This window comes from Carcharodon carcharias, chromosome 3, assembly GCF_017639515.1.
Source record: "Carcharodon carcharias isolate sCarCar2 chromosome 3, sCarCar2.pri, whole genome shotgun sequence".
In the NCBI taxonomy this organism is placed as follows: Eukaryota; Metazoa; Chordata; class Chondrichthyes; order Lamniformes; family Lamnidae; genus Carcharodon; species Carcharodon carcharias.
Window position 1 is genome coordinate 17,554,979 of NC_054469.1, and position 17,222 is coordinate 17,572,200.

Here is a 17,222-nt window from a genome sequence, read left to right on the forward strand (position 1 = left end):
CCCGGACAATTTGCTTCACCCTCTTCCTCATCGGCCCCACTTCCTCACTGCCAGCCATGATGTCGCCTTGGTCGTCTCATCGCTCTTCCCGTCATCAACGCATATGGAGTTAATCCCATTATTCTGTTAGGTGTTGCCCGAAGTCCCATCGGAATACTGGACAACAAATCTGCCCACCCCCCCCCCCCCCCAACTGTATCCTGGACAGCCTTGGCCAACGCTCACTTCAAGGTCCTGTTCATTCATTCAACCATGTCTGAGCTCTGTGGGTGATAGGGGACATGGAACTTCTGTTTGATTCCCAGTCATCTACATATTCCTTTGAGTTCGTGCCCTGTAAAACGCGTACCCTGATCGGAATCCATCTGTAAGGGTATTTCCCAGCGTGGAATTACTTCCTCTAACATTACCCGGGCCGCAGTTGTGACTGAGCAGTCCTGCGTGGGGGAAAGCCTCTGTCCATCCTGTGAATTGGTCAATAATAACCAGGCAATAGGTTTTCCTCGGCTCGATGGGAGGGGGTCCCATAAAGTCTATTTGCATCTGTTCCCAGGGACCCCTTGGCCAAGGTTGGTGTGACATATGAGTTTTGATGGGCCTACCCGGATTATGTTGTGCACATATTAAATACTGCTGGCCATGTTGTACACCCCCCATTCGTCTCTCCCGCTCCCAGGGCTTCCTTAACTGCTCTCTTGAATTCCCTTTGCACTGTCTCCCGATCTGGGATGTCCTAGGCCTTTGCCCAATCTCCGCTTCTCACCTGTGGGGGCAGTCTTCCCCAAATATCCCCCGGGCATTTTGCCTTTACCAATATATGGGTGTCAAAGGGACGCGTTGCATGGAAATCTTGCACTTCCCACAGTTTGGTCCAAAAATCTGGATAGTTATGCCGAGTTTTAAGCCTCGGCAATTCCTTGAGCAACATCTGCTTCTCCCCCCCCGGGGTTGTAGGACACCCGCATAACTTTCTCCGTAACTCCCTCAACCTCCTCTTCCTCCTCCGATCCCTCCTCATCCCTCTGTGCTCTCGCCTCGGTTTTTAGTCTGCATTTTTTTTAGAAGGTGGGAGGACTTTACTTTTCCTAACAGTGACTGACGAAGGGGCCATGGAGTTCGAAGAGCACGATGGGGTGGTTGGTGTGTGATTGTATGGGGCCGTGTCTGTCCTCATTTTATATTCAACTTCACCCCTCGGAGCTTTCCTCCTTCTGGTCGGTGTCAGTACAAACTGCCACCACTGATCTGGTCTTTCCTGGATCTGTCTTTCCTTCTCTAATCTGCTGGACCTTAGTATTAATCTGTCTACACTATTGTAAATACAAGGTAATAATAATCATCACCCCCTTTTCCTTATCCTTCTACTACTCTACCCACCGTTGTTTTTTGCTTTTCGGGGGTTCCCTGTGGATTCCAACCGCCCTTTTGCATTTTCTTGATCAATTTTGACTGTTGTTCGGCTATGAGCCTTGTGATGGAGACCACAGCTTCCCCAGTCGAATTCCACAGCACTCTCCTGTTTTCCTGACGGCATTCTATTCTTCTATTCCATCTGTCTCTGCGCAGCTAGTTAGCGCGGCTCTGACAACTTAGTCACTTGCGGTCTACTTGTTTTCCCCAGGGGTCTGGCCTCTGTGTGGCTCCAACTACAGTTCTATTTTGAACCGTAGCCCGCCAGCACAGCTCCGCCTCCTCTCGCGGTAGTGGTCCGGCCTCCCTGCGCGGCTTCGGCACCGCTAACCCACCAGCGCAGCTCCGCCTCGTACCCCAGCGCCTCCTGTCCTGAGTCCTCCTCCTGATTCTTTTGATACTCAACCGGACCGTCCTTGGGTAGGCTTATTGCACTAATTATGGGTGGTAAATAAAATATACTCACCCACTTTGCAGAGCCGCCCCAAGGATCCAATTCGAGTATCCTGCTGACTACACCAATTGTTGTGGTATCTTTGACAAACGAACCACAGGAGGCTCAGGTACAGGTTACGATCATTTATTCGAGCAATTGCAAGGAGAGAACCACCTCAAAGCAACTTGAGATAGCACTGCACAAAGTTACAAGTATACAGCTTATTTATACATCACTGATCACGTACAAGAATATTGTTCAGATTCCAATCTTGGCAGCATATAGGTTTACATTAAACAGATATCTCCGGTCTAGGTACATACATCCCCCTTCACCCAGGCAGTACCTCCTCTCCCTGTCTAAGATGGGACCGTCTGTCCTTTTCTTACCTGTCGAAGAGCAAACTTAATCTATCTTGTTTTCATCTTCTGTCTCCAGTCTGGCTCCCAAGGCCTTTCTGGTGATTGCAGGCCCTAAGGGTGTGCAAGGTTCATATGGTAACTCTTAACTGTTAATGTACTTGATGGCACTGGCTGCCTGGAGATTCTAAGTAATTCCCTTTCAATAAATTCTTGCTATATTCCCCCTAACAAGTCAGAGACTTGGGGAGAGATGTAGTGTAAGGGGTTAATGTTAAACATAGTTGACATCATCAGTGAGGTAAGATCACATGATAACAAAGCGTGGCAAGAGATAGTTCTATGTAGATCCTCGTATAGAATCTACCTTGTAACTAGTTAGCATAATGCTCAATAAAAGATAGAGTTTTCTAGCAGTAATGCCCCCAACCTTATCTGTAAGTCCAGATCCATGACTACCACACACCAGATCAAAGACAACAATAACAGAAGGAAGCGGAAAGGAAAAGCTGCATTTAATCACAAATTTGGAGGAGGTGGTGATGTGGTGATGTGGTAACATCACTGGACAAATAATCCAGAAGCCCAACTAATGCTGTGTGAACATGGCAGCTGGTAGAATTTAAATTCAATTAATAAATCTGGAATTATAAACTAGTCTCAAAGTAATGGTGACCATGAAACTCTATCATCGATTGTTGTAAAAGCCCATCTGGTTCATTAATGTCCTTAATCTGCCACCCTTACCCGGTCTGGCCTACATGTGACTCCAGGCCCACAGTAATGTGGTTGACTCCTAACTGGCCTTGGAAAGGGCAATTAGGGATGGGCTACGAATGCTGGGTCTTGCCAGGGTCACCCACATCCCGTGATAGGATAAAGAAAAGGACGGTAGACAGTTTTCACATTGCCCGCTCTTCACCAAATAAATAATAATTTAAGTAAGGAACACTCAGCAAGTCCAGCAGAATTCTAGCAGAGAGAAACAAAGTTAAGGTTTCAGGCCGATGGCCTTTCAGCAGAACTGAAAAAGGATTTTAAGTCAGTACAGAGACAGGAAAAGGGTGGGGAAGAGTAAAAGGGAAGCTCTGCGATAGGGTGGAAGGCAGGAGCGACAGAATGACTGTGGGATGATGCAAGGCAAAGGGGATGATAATGGGACAAGTGAAGAAAAACAAAGATGGGTCTACAGGAGGTGTAAGTGGGAGCTGCGGAATCTTTAGCAACAGCAACCATCCAATAAATGGGGGCAAAGGTTACGATGTGGAATTGGTGAACTCTCTGTTGAGTCCCGAAGGCTGTAATGTGCCTAATCAAAAGGTGGGGTGCTGTTCCTCAGGCTTACAGTGGTCTTCTTGGGAACAGCGCAGGAGGTCAAGGCCAGGGAGGTTAGGGTGGGAGTGGGTCAGAGAATTAAAATGACAGGCAAGTAAATGTACAGGTTGTAGCCCAAGTGATAAACACGTCATTCTAAGCCAGTTTCATACCTCTTCTGGCAAAAGATTTTGAATGTAGCTGCCTTTATGACATTTGAAATGAATAACACTAAATTTCCTGTCAAACTAACGGTGAGTCGAATGGCATTCACTTTTCTTTATGCAACTTAAGGCAAGGGGTGGTTAAACTCAGCCAGCCAAAAGTTGCTGTCCAAGTTGCCTCACTCCACCATTAACTCTGCAAAAAAACAGCATCTCTCTGTTTGGCTCGTCAATGCAAGGAAAGTAATTGTTGTATTTGCACTACAGCCAAACTAAACATGAACTAAACTTGCTATGGAAAGTAAAGTCTTGTCCATTTCATTGTGGTACGTGGTAATTACTGTCAGTCAACCTCTCTGGCACTGAAAATTAATTCTTACAAGGGTAGAGTTTCATTCCATTGTCATAGGGGATACCAAAAATGTCAAATTTTAAATTTAAAGAAATTTTTATTTTTACTTTCTGCCTCTTTATTCTTGTATCCCTTTATCCACATTGTCTTTCCCCTGTGTGTGTGTCAGTCATGGCTCTGTTGGTCATCCCTGAGTCACAAGGTTCCAAGTTCAAGTCCCATTCCAGAGCTTGAGCGCAAACATCGTGGCCGACACTCCAATGTTGCACTGAGGGAGTGTGTACTGTTGGAGGTGCCACCTCTTGGATGAGACCTGCCTTTATGGGTGGATGTAAAAGATCCTATAGCACTATCTTGAAGAAGAGCTGCAGAGTTATCCCTGGTGTCCTGACTGATATTTATCCCTCAACCAACACCACACAAAAAACAGATTATCTGCTTATTATCACATTAATGTTTGTGGGAGCTTGCTGTGTGCAAATTGGCTGCTGCATTTCTTTAATTACAACAGTGACTACACTTCAAAAAGTACTTAATTGGCTGTAATGCGCTTTGAGACATACAGTGATCGTGAGAAGTGCTATATAAATGCAAGTTTATCTTTCTTGTTTGCCTTTATTTCGCTTTCTGTACTGATTTGTCATTGAATTCACCATCTCTAATGTATACTTCCTTCTCAGTTATTGCATTATTAATTTAATAATCCCAGATCCTGTTCATTCGGTTCCACTGAGAGCTGGTGGAGTTAGATGAAGAAAGTTGGAAGCAGTCTCATGTGGAGCATAAGTAGTGGTACAGACCTGGTGGCACAGGGTCTGTCCTTGAGGCTGTGAATGCTTTGTAAGGTTTTGTAGATGTCCAACACCTGGATTCCCCCACTGCGCCGTTATTAACTCTGCAATAAACTCGGAGTGCAGGGCAGGTTTCTTATTAGAAACAGTAAACTGTATTTACAGGGCTCCTGATGAAGCTACTTGCTTGAACCAAGACCAAGGCTAGAAAGCTCCATCCCTACGATTACCCGTGCTGAAGGCTGATTCATCTGTAGAGTCACATGATCCCCATAACAGTAAGAAAGGTTTTTACTTACAATTACTACAGACTCGCTTTCCCATGCACATAAGTTTTAAAATCTAAATGTGTAATAGTTTATAGCAGATACCTTTAGATGCCCTGCTGTGGGAAAATTTGGCCCAATATTTCAAGTGAAAAAATGACTATTGGGGAAGCTGAGTCATTGAGGGAGGGTTGATTGTTGGAGGATACTTGAGGAGCTAAAGAATCTCTGAGCTGGCCAAGATGGCGAGGTCGGAGGCGATAGTGGAGCAGGCATCGCGGTAAGGGGGAGCATCAAGGCTAGCACCCTGAGAGAGGCCAGGAGATTCATGATTCTCAAGTCACTACCTCTGGGTCTCTGTGGAACCAGCCCCAGTGGAGGACAGGTCTCTGAGTATCAGGGACACCTTGCCAGCCCTTTGGCAACCCAGGGCCCCAGAACCACTTCAGCTTCCACTGGAGCATTTTGCCATTCCATAGAAGCTGCACTAACCACAGTGGAGACTGTGGTATCAGTCATCAGGCGTAGGTCACTGCCTGGAATTAGCCACTGTCTCCGCATTGGAGAGGATGGGGGTTCCAGGATCTGGGTCAAGCTGTAGTCCAAGTTATCTTTTTTCTGTGGTTTGGCCCTGCAACGTCCTCATCTGACACATCTACAGCAGACCTGGTATGCAACCTTCCCCCCCATTACACTGGCACTTGGCACCCAGCATGCCACCTGCCCCCTTGTGCCCCTTGCAATCCCTCTTCTAACCTAGCCGCTAAGTTACGTATCTCTGAGTGGGCACCAAGAACAGTGGGAGAGATTGGTGCAGTGCCTTTGCTCTGAGGAATGAGCGGGGTGGTGAGCAGCGAGCACCATCTGGCTCCCAGGAGTCTGCAATGATACAGCTGAAAGGATTAGGCTCAGGAGCTCCAGTGCCTCCTCCGAGAACCTGGACACTCTCTCCCTCAGGCCCTGAGCTGTCCTGCAACCTTGGTGTCTCTCCCAGCCTGCACACTCCACACCTCCAGAGACACAGGCTAATGCTCAGGGGGAGGAATTTCTGAAATATGTCCAGGAGAACTCCCTTGATCGATATGTTCTCAGCACAATTAGAAAGGAGGCATTTCTGGATCTGCTAGAAATGAGGTGGGCCAAGTGGACCAAGTGTCTGTTCGGGGAACAGCTGGGTAAGAGTGATCATAATATCATAAAATTTATATTAGTAATGGAGAAAAGCAAGGAAAGACATAAAGTAGAATGTCTAGATTGGAGGAGAGCTAACCTCAGTGCCAAAAGGCATTCGATAATGTGCCACATAAAAGGATAAGAGCTCATGGTGTTGGGGGTGATATATTAGCATGGATAGAGGACTGGCTAACTAACAGAAAACAGAGAGTCAGCATAAATGGATTATTTTTAGGTTGACAAAATGTAACTCGTGCAATGCCAGAGGGATCAGTGCTGGGCCTCAACTATTTATGATCGACATAATGAATTGTATGAAGGGACCAACTGTTTTTAGCCAAATTTACTGATAGTACAAAGATAGGTAGGAAAGCAAGTAGTGTGGAGGATACAAGGAGATAGAGATAGGTTAAGTGAGTTGGCAAAAAAATGTGGCAGATGGGAGTAGAACATGGGAAAATGTAAACTTGTTCACTTTGGCAGGAAGGATAGAAAAGCAGAATATTATTTAAATGGAGGGAGACTGAAGCATGCTGCAGTACAGAGGGATCTGGATGACCTTGTACATGAATCACAAAAGCTAGCATGCAGCTACAGCAAGTGATTAGAAAGGCAAATGGAATGTTGGGCTCTATTGTAAGGGGGATGGAGAATAAAAGTAGGGAAGCTTTGGTATAACTGTACAGGGCATTAGTGAGCCTGCAGCTAGAGTACTGTGCAGAGTTTTGGTCTCCTTGCTTAAGGAGGGACAAACTTACATTGGAAGCAGTTCAGGAAAGGTTCACCAGGTTGATTCTTAGGACGAAGGGCTTATCTTATGGGGAAAGGTTGAGCAGGTTGGATCTATACTGATTGGAATTTAGAAGGATGAGAGGTGATCATATTGAAACAGTTAAGATTCTGACGGGTTTGACAGCGTGGATACTGAGAGGATGTTTCCCCTCGTGGGGGAATCTGTAACTCAGGGGCACAGTTTAAAAGTAAGGGGTCTCCCATTGAAGATGGAGATGAGGGGGAATTTCTTCTCTCAGGGGGCTATTAGTGTTTGGAATCCTCTTTCCCAGAGAACAGAAGAGGCTAGATCATTGAATATATTCATGGCTGAGTTAGACAGATTCATGATCTACAAGGGAGTCAAGGGTTATGTGGGGGGCGCAGGCAGGTAAATGGAGTTAAGGCCACAATCTGATCAGCCATGAAATTCTGGAATGGCGGAACAGGTTTGAATGGGCCGAATGGCCTACTCCCAGTCCTATGTCTTGTGATCAATGAGATGAGAAAAGGATCTAGCCAGGATTAAATGGAATCAAAGACTGACAGGAAGAACGCTAATGGGACAATAGATGATCTTTAAGGAAGAGATGCTTTAGGCACAAACTTGATACATTTCAACAAGGGTGAAAGGTAGCGGGACAAAAACAGGGTCCCTTCTATTACAAGGGAGATAGAGATTATGATGAGACAAAAAAAAAGGGCGTTTGATATATGTCTGGTGATTCAAGTGAGAACTAATTCAAATATAGGTTGAGAAAGGAAGTGAAGAGGCAAATAACACTGGCAAAAAGAGAGTGAGAATGGAGTGGTGGTCAATGTTTAGAGGGAACCTACTGGCATGTAAATAGTAAGTGGGTAGCAAGAGCTAGGTTGGGTCAATTTGGGACAAAGAAGGTAATATATGCCAAGAGTACTTTGCTTCGGTGTTTACTAAGGAGGAATCTAGCAAAATACCAGTAGAATCAGAGATAGCAGAAGCAATGGTTGGGGTAAAAATTGAGAGGGAGGAGGCACTGAAAAGGCTTGCTATATTTAGGATAGATAAATCACCTGGTCTGGATGACTTGCATCTCAGGTTGCTGATGGAAGTGGGAGTAGAAATGGCAGAAGGGCTTGCCATAATCTTCCAATCTTCCCGGGATACAGGGAGGTTGCCAGGGAATTGGAAAGTGGAAAATGTGATGCCTTTATTTAAGGACAGTGGTAGCAACTAAAGCTAGCTAGTTTAACATCAATACTGAGTAAGGTTTTTGAAACAATAAGCTGGGGAAAAAATTAACAGGCACTTGGAGAGGTTTGAGTTAATTGAGGAAAACAAGCACGAATTTATAAAAGACAGATCATGCTTGACTAACCTTATTGAATTTTTTGATGAAATAACAGAGATTGAATGCAGTCAATTTTATCTAAGTGAATTTTAAGAAAGCATTCTTGTGAGACCACATCTGTAGTATTTTGCTAGATTCCTCCTGGTGTATAGTTTGGTCTCCTTCTTTAAGGAAGATTGTAAATGCGTTGGAAGCGGTTCAAAGAAAGTTTACTAGACTAATACCTAGAATGGGCAGCTTGTCTTATGAGGAAAGGTTGGACAGTTTAGGCTTGTATCTACTGGAGTTCAGAAGAGTAAGGGGCGACTTGATTGAAACATATAAGCCCTTCTGCCATTTCTACTCCCACTTCCATCAGCAACCTGGGATGCAAGTCATCCAGGTCAGGTGATTTATCTATCCTAAATATAGCAAGCCTTTTCAGTGCCTCCTCCCTCTCAATTTTTACGCCAACCATTGCTTCTGCTATCTCTGATTCTACTGGTATTTTGCTAGATTCCTCCTGGTGTATAGTTTGGTCTCCTTCTTTAAGGAAGATTGTAAATGGGTTGGAAGCGGTTCAAAGAAAGTTTACCAGACTAATACCTAGAATGGGCAGCTTGTCTTATAAGGAAAGGTTGGACAGGCTGGGCTTGTATCCGCTGGAGTTCAGAAGAGTAAGGGGCGACTTGATTGAAACGTATAAGATCCTGAGGGGTCTTGACAGGGCGGATGTGAAGAGGATGTTTCCTCTTGTGGGAGAATCCAGAAATAGGGGTCACTATTTAAAAATAAGGGGTCGCCCGTTTAAGATAGAGATGAGGGGAATTTTTTTCTCTCAGGGGGTTGCAAGTCTTTGGAACTCTTTCTCAAAAGACAGTGAAAGCAAAGTCTTTGAATATTTTTAAGGCAGAGCTAGATAGATTTTTGATAAGCAAGGGGGTGAAATATTATCGGGGGTAGGTAGGAATGTGGAGTTGATGTTACAATTAGACCAGCCATGATCTTATTGAATGGCGGAGCAGGCTCAAAGGGCTGAGCAGCCTACTCCTGCTCCTAATTTGTATGTTCACATTTTTGACAAAGTACCACATGAAAGGCTCATGGAGTAGGAGAATCAATGTCCAATTGGATAAAATAATTGGCTTAAGGACAGAAAACAGGAAGTCATGGTAGATGGTTATTTTTGAGACTGGAGGATGGTAGATAATGTGTTCCCCAAGGGTCAGTGCTAGGATCACTTGTTTTTTGGCTAAATATAAATGACTTTGATCTCAGAATACAGAGTAGAATTTCAACATTTGTCAATGATACCAAACTTTGGTAAGTAGTAAATGGTGAGAATGACAAGAATCACCTGCAACGTGACATAGATTGGCGAGCGGAAAGTGGCAGACGTAATTTAATATAGAGAAGTGTGAGGTGATGCATTTTGTAAGAAGGGATAGGGAAAGACAATATAGACTTAATGGCATGCGCTCTAAAGAGTGTGCAGGAACAGAGAGACCTGGGGGTGCATGAGCATAGATCTTTGGATGTGGCAGGACATACTGAGGGACTAGTTAGCAAAGCCTATGGGACCTTGAGTTTCATTAATAGACACATTAAATACAAAAGCAGGGAAGTTATTCTGAACTTTTATAAAGCTCTGTTTAGGCCTCAACTTAAGTATTGCATCCAGCTCTGGTCACCACACTTTAGGAAGGATGTGAAGGTCTTTGAGAGGACATTTACCAGAATGGTTCTAGGGATGGGTATCTGTACCCCACAGGGACTGCAGCAGTTCAAGAAGGCAGCTCACCACCACCTTCTCAAGGGCAATTATGGATGGGCAATAAATGCTGAAAAAAAAGATGACGACAGGTTTGGATAAGGTAGTCAAGGAAAAACTGTTTCCCTTGCCTGATTATACAAGGACCAGGGGACACAGATTTAGGGTTTTGGGCAAGAAATGCAGATGAAGTGTTTGGAAAAATTTTTTTAATGCAGCGAGAGGTAATGACCTGGAATAAAAAACAAAAACAGAATTACCTGGACAAACTCAGCAGGTCTGGCAGAATCGGCGGAGAAGAAAAGAGTTGACGTTTCGAGTCCTCATGACCCTTCAACAGAACTAATTGTCTGTGGAAGGGTCATGAGGACTCGAAACGTCAACTCTTTTCTTCTCCGCCGATGCTGCCAGACCTGCTGAGTTTGTCCAGGTAATTCTGTTTTTGTTTTGGATTTCCAGCATCCGCAGTTTTTTGTTTTAATTATAATGACCTGGAATACTCTGCTTATGAAGGTAGTGGAAGTGAAAACAATCAATGATTTCAAAAGGAAATTGGATGGACACTGGAAGTCGAGGTGGACTTACTGGATTGTTCCCGAGACCTCAAGGCATGGACTGGATGCCGTAAACTATTCCATATGTATATAGTCGTAACAGAATCTTGGCCGTGATTTTTAGGATGGTGGTGTTTCCTTTCCCACCACCCGAGGAATCGGCAGAGAACACATTCCCACCAATACTGCCTGCCCAGCACCCATTTAATGCTTAAACAAGCGTTACGTGACTGAAGACAGGGCTTCAGCTTCTCACTTGGGAGGATGTCCCACCTCAGAGAGCTGCTGGCTAGTCTGGCAACTCTCTAGCCCCCGCAGCACCAGAAGCTGCAGTGGACAGGACTGGAACTGCAGAGCCTAAGTCCCCGGAGCCCAGGGCCAGGTAAGTTTTGAGGGTTTATTAGCTGAGCACAGTGCCACCATGCTCATTATTCTCTGATTCTTCACCCTGGCAATCAAGTCTTGTTTTCCTCTTTTCTTTAATCAAAGGTCACGGTTGTTCCTGTGTCTACAACTGGGCACTCAGTTCGAAACAAAATAAATATGTTTGTAGAATAGGTCTTTATTTTTCAGTAATTTCCTTGACAATGCATAAAGAAATTTAGTTTGACATGCAATGAAAATGAGACTGATGAGAAATAAAGCATATAAAATATCAATAAACATTTCCCTTTAGTTATTGCAGGACATTGCAAAATGAATCATTTTGAAAGGTACGTCTTTTCATGAGGAAAAAGCTCATAAACATACTTCGAAACAATATTCAAGATTTAACTGTACTGATCTGCAGAGGTAGGATGAGTCAAATAGCCTTGTTCTATGCTGAAAGATTCTACAAGTACCTCTGGCTGCCACATAAATACATCAAGACACTTTATTTGACAAAGTTTGACATCATCTATGCGTAACTTTCAAAATGGAGTCTTCCATAAATTTTTTTTTAACCGATAAATGATTAGAGGGTATTTGATGATACCAAACCCTCTCCTTGTTTTCTAAACTCAGGCGGCTGCCCCATATGCCTCTCTTTACCCGTTGAGCTGGCCTTACACCTCTTCAGCTTCACATGAGCTTCATTGGGTAACGACTGTCCCTGCTGTGTACGGTTTTAAAAAGAGAAAAAGAAAAGTGGGCAGGCAATTAGGCCACCCAGCGAGTTTTCAACTACCACTTTTCACCATTTCAGTGTAAGCCAGCTGTAGCTGAATATGGAACTGGCTTCTGGGTGTGATCGTGCAGAGCCCTGTACAGGCAGGGTTGCATTTTGTCGGACAGGAGAGAGGTATTATTCTAAAATAATATCCACAGGTTTCTTCAGCATTTATTAGCGCATAGCATGTCCTTTGCAATCACTGACAACTGTGCATTCGTTGAACATGGCAGACTCTACAGGCCAGCGCAACTTCCCAAAAGGTGCCTGCCAGACAACATGCAAAGCATGAGCTGCTCACAGATAAATTACACTTGCTGCAATTAAAGAAAAGCCTCGACTGCCATTCTCAGGATAATAAAAAAAGGCTGATTAAATGGCGGAATGTTTTAATAAGTTTAAAATAAAAGCTCCTGCGTTTGTGAGCTCTGGTGTTACAACGATCAAGAGAGGGTTGTCTTGTGAAACCTGCCGTACTAACTTTAAAATTGTAAGCATATGGATTTATGTCCTCTGCATCAGCGCAGGAACAGCAGTAAGCCATTGTGCCCCTCTGCTTTGTTGTAATATTCCATTACTCCGTCTGTGCCTCATCCTCATATCCCTCCTGACCACCATTAAACCTTCCAAACTGAAGGGAATTGGGGACAATGTACAAACTACATAATGTTTGTACCAGCTTAAGTAACACTCCAGTCCATCAGTGAGAAGTGGGCCTAAATCCACTCAACACACACAAAGACACAAACACAGACACACACACCGGAGATCACGCAGCAAAACAGTGGATCGATGTGGCTGATGTACAAAAAAAGGAGACATACATGCTGGCATTTTCCTGTGCTTTAAACATTCTTATGCCCTTACAAATTGCAAAACCTATCTAGCTACCAAAATAATTCAACCGTTCTAGTGCATCTTGTGGATACATGAGGAGTAATAAGACAAACACAAAAACATGCTGGCCTCCTATCATGTTTAACCACAGCAAATGAGTCCACTGGTTGAGCATGACCACAGAGACATGCAGGGCTCTTGTTGAAATGGAACAGGATCTCATGCTGGCCCTTCCTATCACATTTCCCTGAAAATAATTACTACCTTCCCTGAGGTTGATGAAGGCGGCAAGAAAAAAAGAGGGGGGGGGGGAGTTAATTTTAATTATGGATGGTTATGTAAAGTGGTCAAATATCCATTCCTCTTCCATTGAAGACACAGGAATGGGAGGAGGCCATTCAGCCGATTGAGCTTTTTCTGCCGGTCGATTAGGTCAAATGAAAATGGGGCGAGCTGTGTAACAGATGGCTGCACCAATAATCATCCACTTTGTCACCCAAAGTCAAAATCAGCTCCCTTAACGTCCTTCCAAAGTCAACAATCCCATGAAGTAACCCTTCGCCGCATAAAGCAGCTTCATTTTCCACCCATCACAAAATAGCACGTTCCACGTTTCTCCAATTTTTACAAAGCTTGATGTTTAAGACATGTCAACAAGCATAACTAGGATGCCCCCAATATAAAGTATTTTTCTTATTGCAGCCACTGACAAGCAATATCTTCCACATGTATTTAGGGTTTCAGTGCTGTTTTTCTGTTTAAATCAACTCAATATAATTTCGCACTAATAACTTTAATTAAATCTTATAAGCTTAGGGTTTACAATGAAGAATTATAGGAAATATGCCAAAGCTACACCTTTCCCTACACATATGTACTTTATCAGTGACAAGGCTGGCAAACGTTCCCAGCGCAATAATTTCGCAGGCTTACCTTTAAAGTCAGTACACAGAGATTGTGCATTGAGGTCACCAGTTTCCCCAATATTTCCATGTAGTCACTGCTCACAAATTAGCAGTGACCCATGCTGGTTCGGAACCCTATTTGTATGACGCTTTGCTAACCCGGTCCCTGAAACAAAAATTATTTGATTCCTGCAAAACTCCAGATGACACAGCAAGGAGGCATGTAGGCCAGCATTGGAGATCTCTGCCCAGGGTGCTCTCTCACTGTGAACTGCTGGGTCCTACTTCACTCAAAGGATTGTGGGTCTTTGGAATTCTCTACCCCAGCGGGCTATGGATGCTCCATGGTTGAAAAGTTGGGATAGAGAGATTTTTGGTCGCTCAGGGAATTAAGGGATATGGGGAGCTGGCGGGGAAAATAGAGTTGAAGCTCAAGGTCAGCCATGATGGTATTGAATGGCTGAGCAGGGTCGGTGAGCCGTGTGGTCTACTCCTACTCCTATTTCTTATGACATGGAAAGATGCTGGGACATTTGCACCAACAGGTTTGATCTGCCATTTTGTTATACTTCTAGACAGATCCTTCCTCTCACTACCTGCCATTTCTCCATACCTCTCAATACTCTTTCCCGCCCCCCCCAAACTAGGTAACTATCTCTCTGTTAAGTACCACAATTAAGATTCCACCCTTTGTCCAGTACATTCCATACATTTTATGCAAGAGCGTTTTTTGTTCCCGATTCACTGTTAAATGATTTAATTCAGTTTTTAAGATTCAGTCTGCGTTCTGAAGAAGTTATATTGGACTCAAAACGTTAACTCTGTTTCTATCTCCACAGATGCTGCCAGACCTGCTGAGGTTTTCCAGCGCTTCCTTTTATTATTTCAGATAAGATTATGTCTCTATGTTCTGGTCAGGTTGGCAGACCCACATTACCCTTGAATGTGGACGCCCTTCCCAGCACCAGAGCAAGGGGCACAAATGTCAATGAACTGGAACTTCCACTTGGGAGGTCAAAAATGTCACTTGTTCTGGTTCAATCTGAAGCCATGGAATACGGAGTTTGTCTGATTAGATTTCTATCCCCTATTGAGAAACCAGGGCAAAGAGCTTAGACTCATGAAGAGCGCAGGGTGTAACAGGAGGCGAGCACTAATGTAATTTTAAAACCTGTAAGAGGAAGGGTAAAGATTTGGTAAGAGGTGTTCAAAATCATGAGGAATCCAGACAGATAGGGACAAACTTTCCTTCAATCCAGGCACTCAAAGTTGAGCATATGCAGTTGTGTTTTGTGTTACTGTAAAATCTATCCTGGTGATCTCAGTGAAACATATAAAATTCTGAGGGGATTTGACAGGATGGATGCTAGGAGGATGTTTCCTCTTATGGGAGAGACGGTTTAAGAATAAGAGGTCTATCGTTTAAGACAAAGCTGAGGAGGATTTTTTTCTGTGGAATTCTCTTTCCCAGCGAGCACTGGAGGCTGGGTCATTGAATTTATTCAAGGCTGTGTTAGACAGATTTTTGATTGAGAAGGGTGACAAGGAACAAGGGTTATAGGGGACAGACCAAGGTGCAGCTGAGACCACAGCCAGGTCAGCCAAGATCTTATTGAATGGCAGAGCAGGCTGAAAGGGACGAATGGCCTACTCTGCTCCTAGGTCCAATGTTCTTATGGTCCTATAAATAAGGCAGAATTACCAAGTAATGAGAGCCCTGGTGAAGTGGTTCTGTGATTAAAACGTAGTCAGATGGCTGAAGAACCATTTAAGAAACATTAGAATTTACATTGATTTGCAAAGGAAGGAAAACCTTTTTTTACACAGCGAGTGGTGAGGATCTGGATTGCACTACCTGAGTGTGGTGGAGGCAGGCTCAATGGCAGCTTTTAAGGGGGAACTGGATAAGCGCCTGAAGGGAAAACAGTTACATGGATACGGGGGAATGGGATTAGATTATATTGCTCTTGCAGAGAGGTAGCACAGGTTAGACGGGCAGACTGGCCTCCTGTGCTGTAACAATTCTATGATTCCACAGTGCATTAGGTTTGATTAGTTCCCTTCAGCTAGGCCTCAGCCTGCCATTTAAAATTTAGGCTTCTTAGTGCAGAATCAAGTTGTCACTATTTAGCGTGCAGATCACAAAAACAATTGCTTTTGCTCCAAAATATGAGTGACTCTTGTTAAAATTCGGTGATGTTAGAACACCAAAGACATCATCCACAGCACCACATTTACACAACATTGTTAGCCAAAGCATCACATTTGAAATGGAACAAATAAAATGCATATAAAAAAAATTCTCTTAATAATAATGCATGCTGTAAAAAGGAATTAAAATCCCAGTCAACATTTTGCACATTGAAACTGAAGTAAGTAGGATTCCTAATCTGATGATTTAACTACAAGTTCATTTTGGGTAAAATCATTTTTTCATTGTGTCTGTGTCCAAAATTCCAGAAAGCTCTACCTAATAGTGTTTTTGGTGACCGCATCCTTCACTGCATGGACTGCAGTGATCCACCCGCCCCCATCACCTTAAGTGACACAAAAAGAGCAATAAATGCCAGCCTTGCCAGCTTCGTCAAAATGAAAACAAATAAATAATTCTCATGACATGGGCTGTGCTTCTGCATTTTCCCTACAGCATCTGCTCCCACTGCACCGGCAGGATCGCAAGATGGTCAAAGGGTTGGCATCACTTGATTGAGCAGAGCCAGAGCAGTACAACAGAAATTGCTTAATACTGGCAAAGCCCAATGATGGCAGATGACTAATGTGCGTCCGCCATTTAACCCATGTAGGATAGCAATGCCATTTTTATGATCACTTGTCCATCGGGATGTAACCCCAGGCAACTAGAAAGCTGCGCAGCCAGCAAAAGTTCCAACTTTATCTTTCAAATTGGACACGCAATGTTGTGCAGCTGCTTTTGCATTGCTATAAAATCCACGCTGTGGCATAAACAAGACAGATTTACCAAGTATTGGGAATCCTGGTGTATTATCTGAAGCATGATTTATCAATAATTTAAAATTTTGCACGAGATTTCCAGTCCCTTCGCAGGTACAATGCAAAAGGACGAATCACTGATTAGATGTTTTAAAAGACTTATATTTCATTGATTCCCATACCTCCCAAAGAATATTATTTTCCTTTCAAAACTTGTTCCACCTGTGGTGTACGCCATCTCGTGTGTAGTATGGCCTGCAATCAATTGGATTATGTACTGGACAGCACCTTCTTAGGGCTGCCAAAATTATCCTCTACCTTTTGCAAGTCACTGATTACAATAAAGTTGCACTGAATCATCGTGACTGTACCAGAATGGAAAGCTGGCATTCACTTATTGGATTTGGGAAGACTTAATGAGGTTGATGACGTAAGGGAGGGTTGCCTTTGGAGTGGCACTGATCAAGGAAGGTCTGGGCAGTTTGGCTTCAGCTGGAAGCATGGATAGGAAGTGGCTCTGGCTTTAGCTCCTTAAAGCAGGTCCCTAACCCCACCCAGCCCCTCAAACCAACAAATAACAAGAAATAAGCAACTGAATGAAGGATAAAAGCAAAATACTGAGGCTGCTGGAAATCCGAAATAAGAACAGAAAATGCTGGTAAAACTCAGCAGGTCTGGCAACATCTGTGGAAAGAGAAACAGAGTTA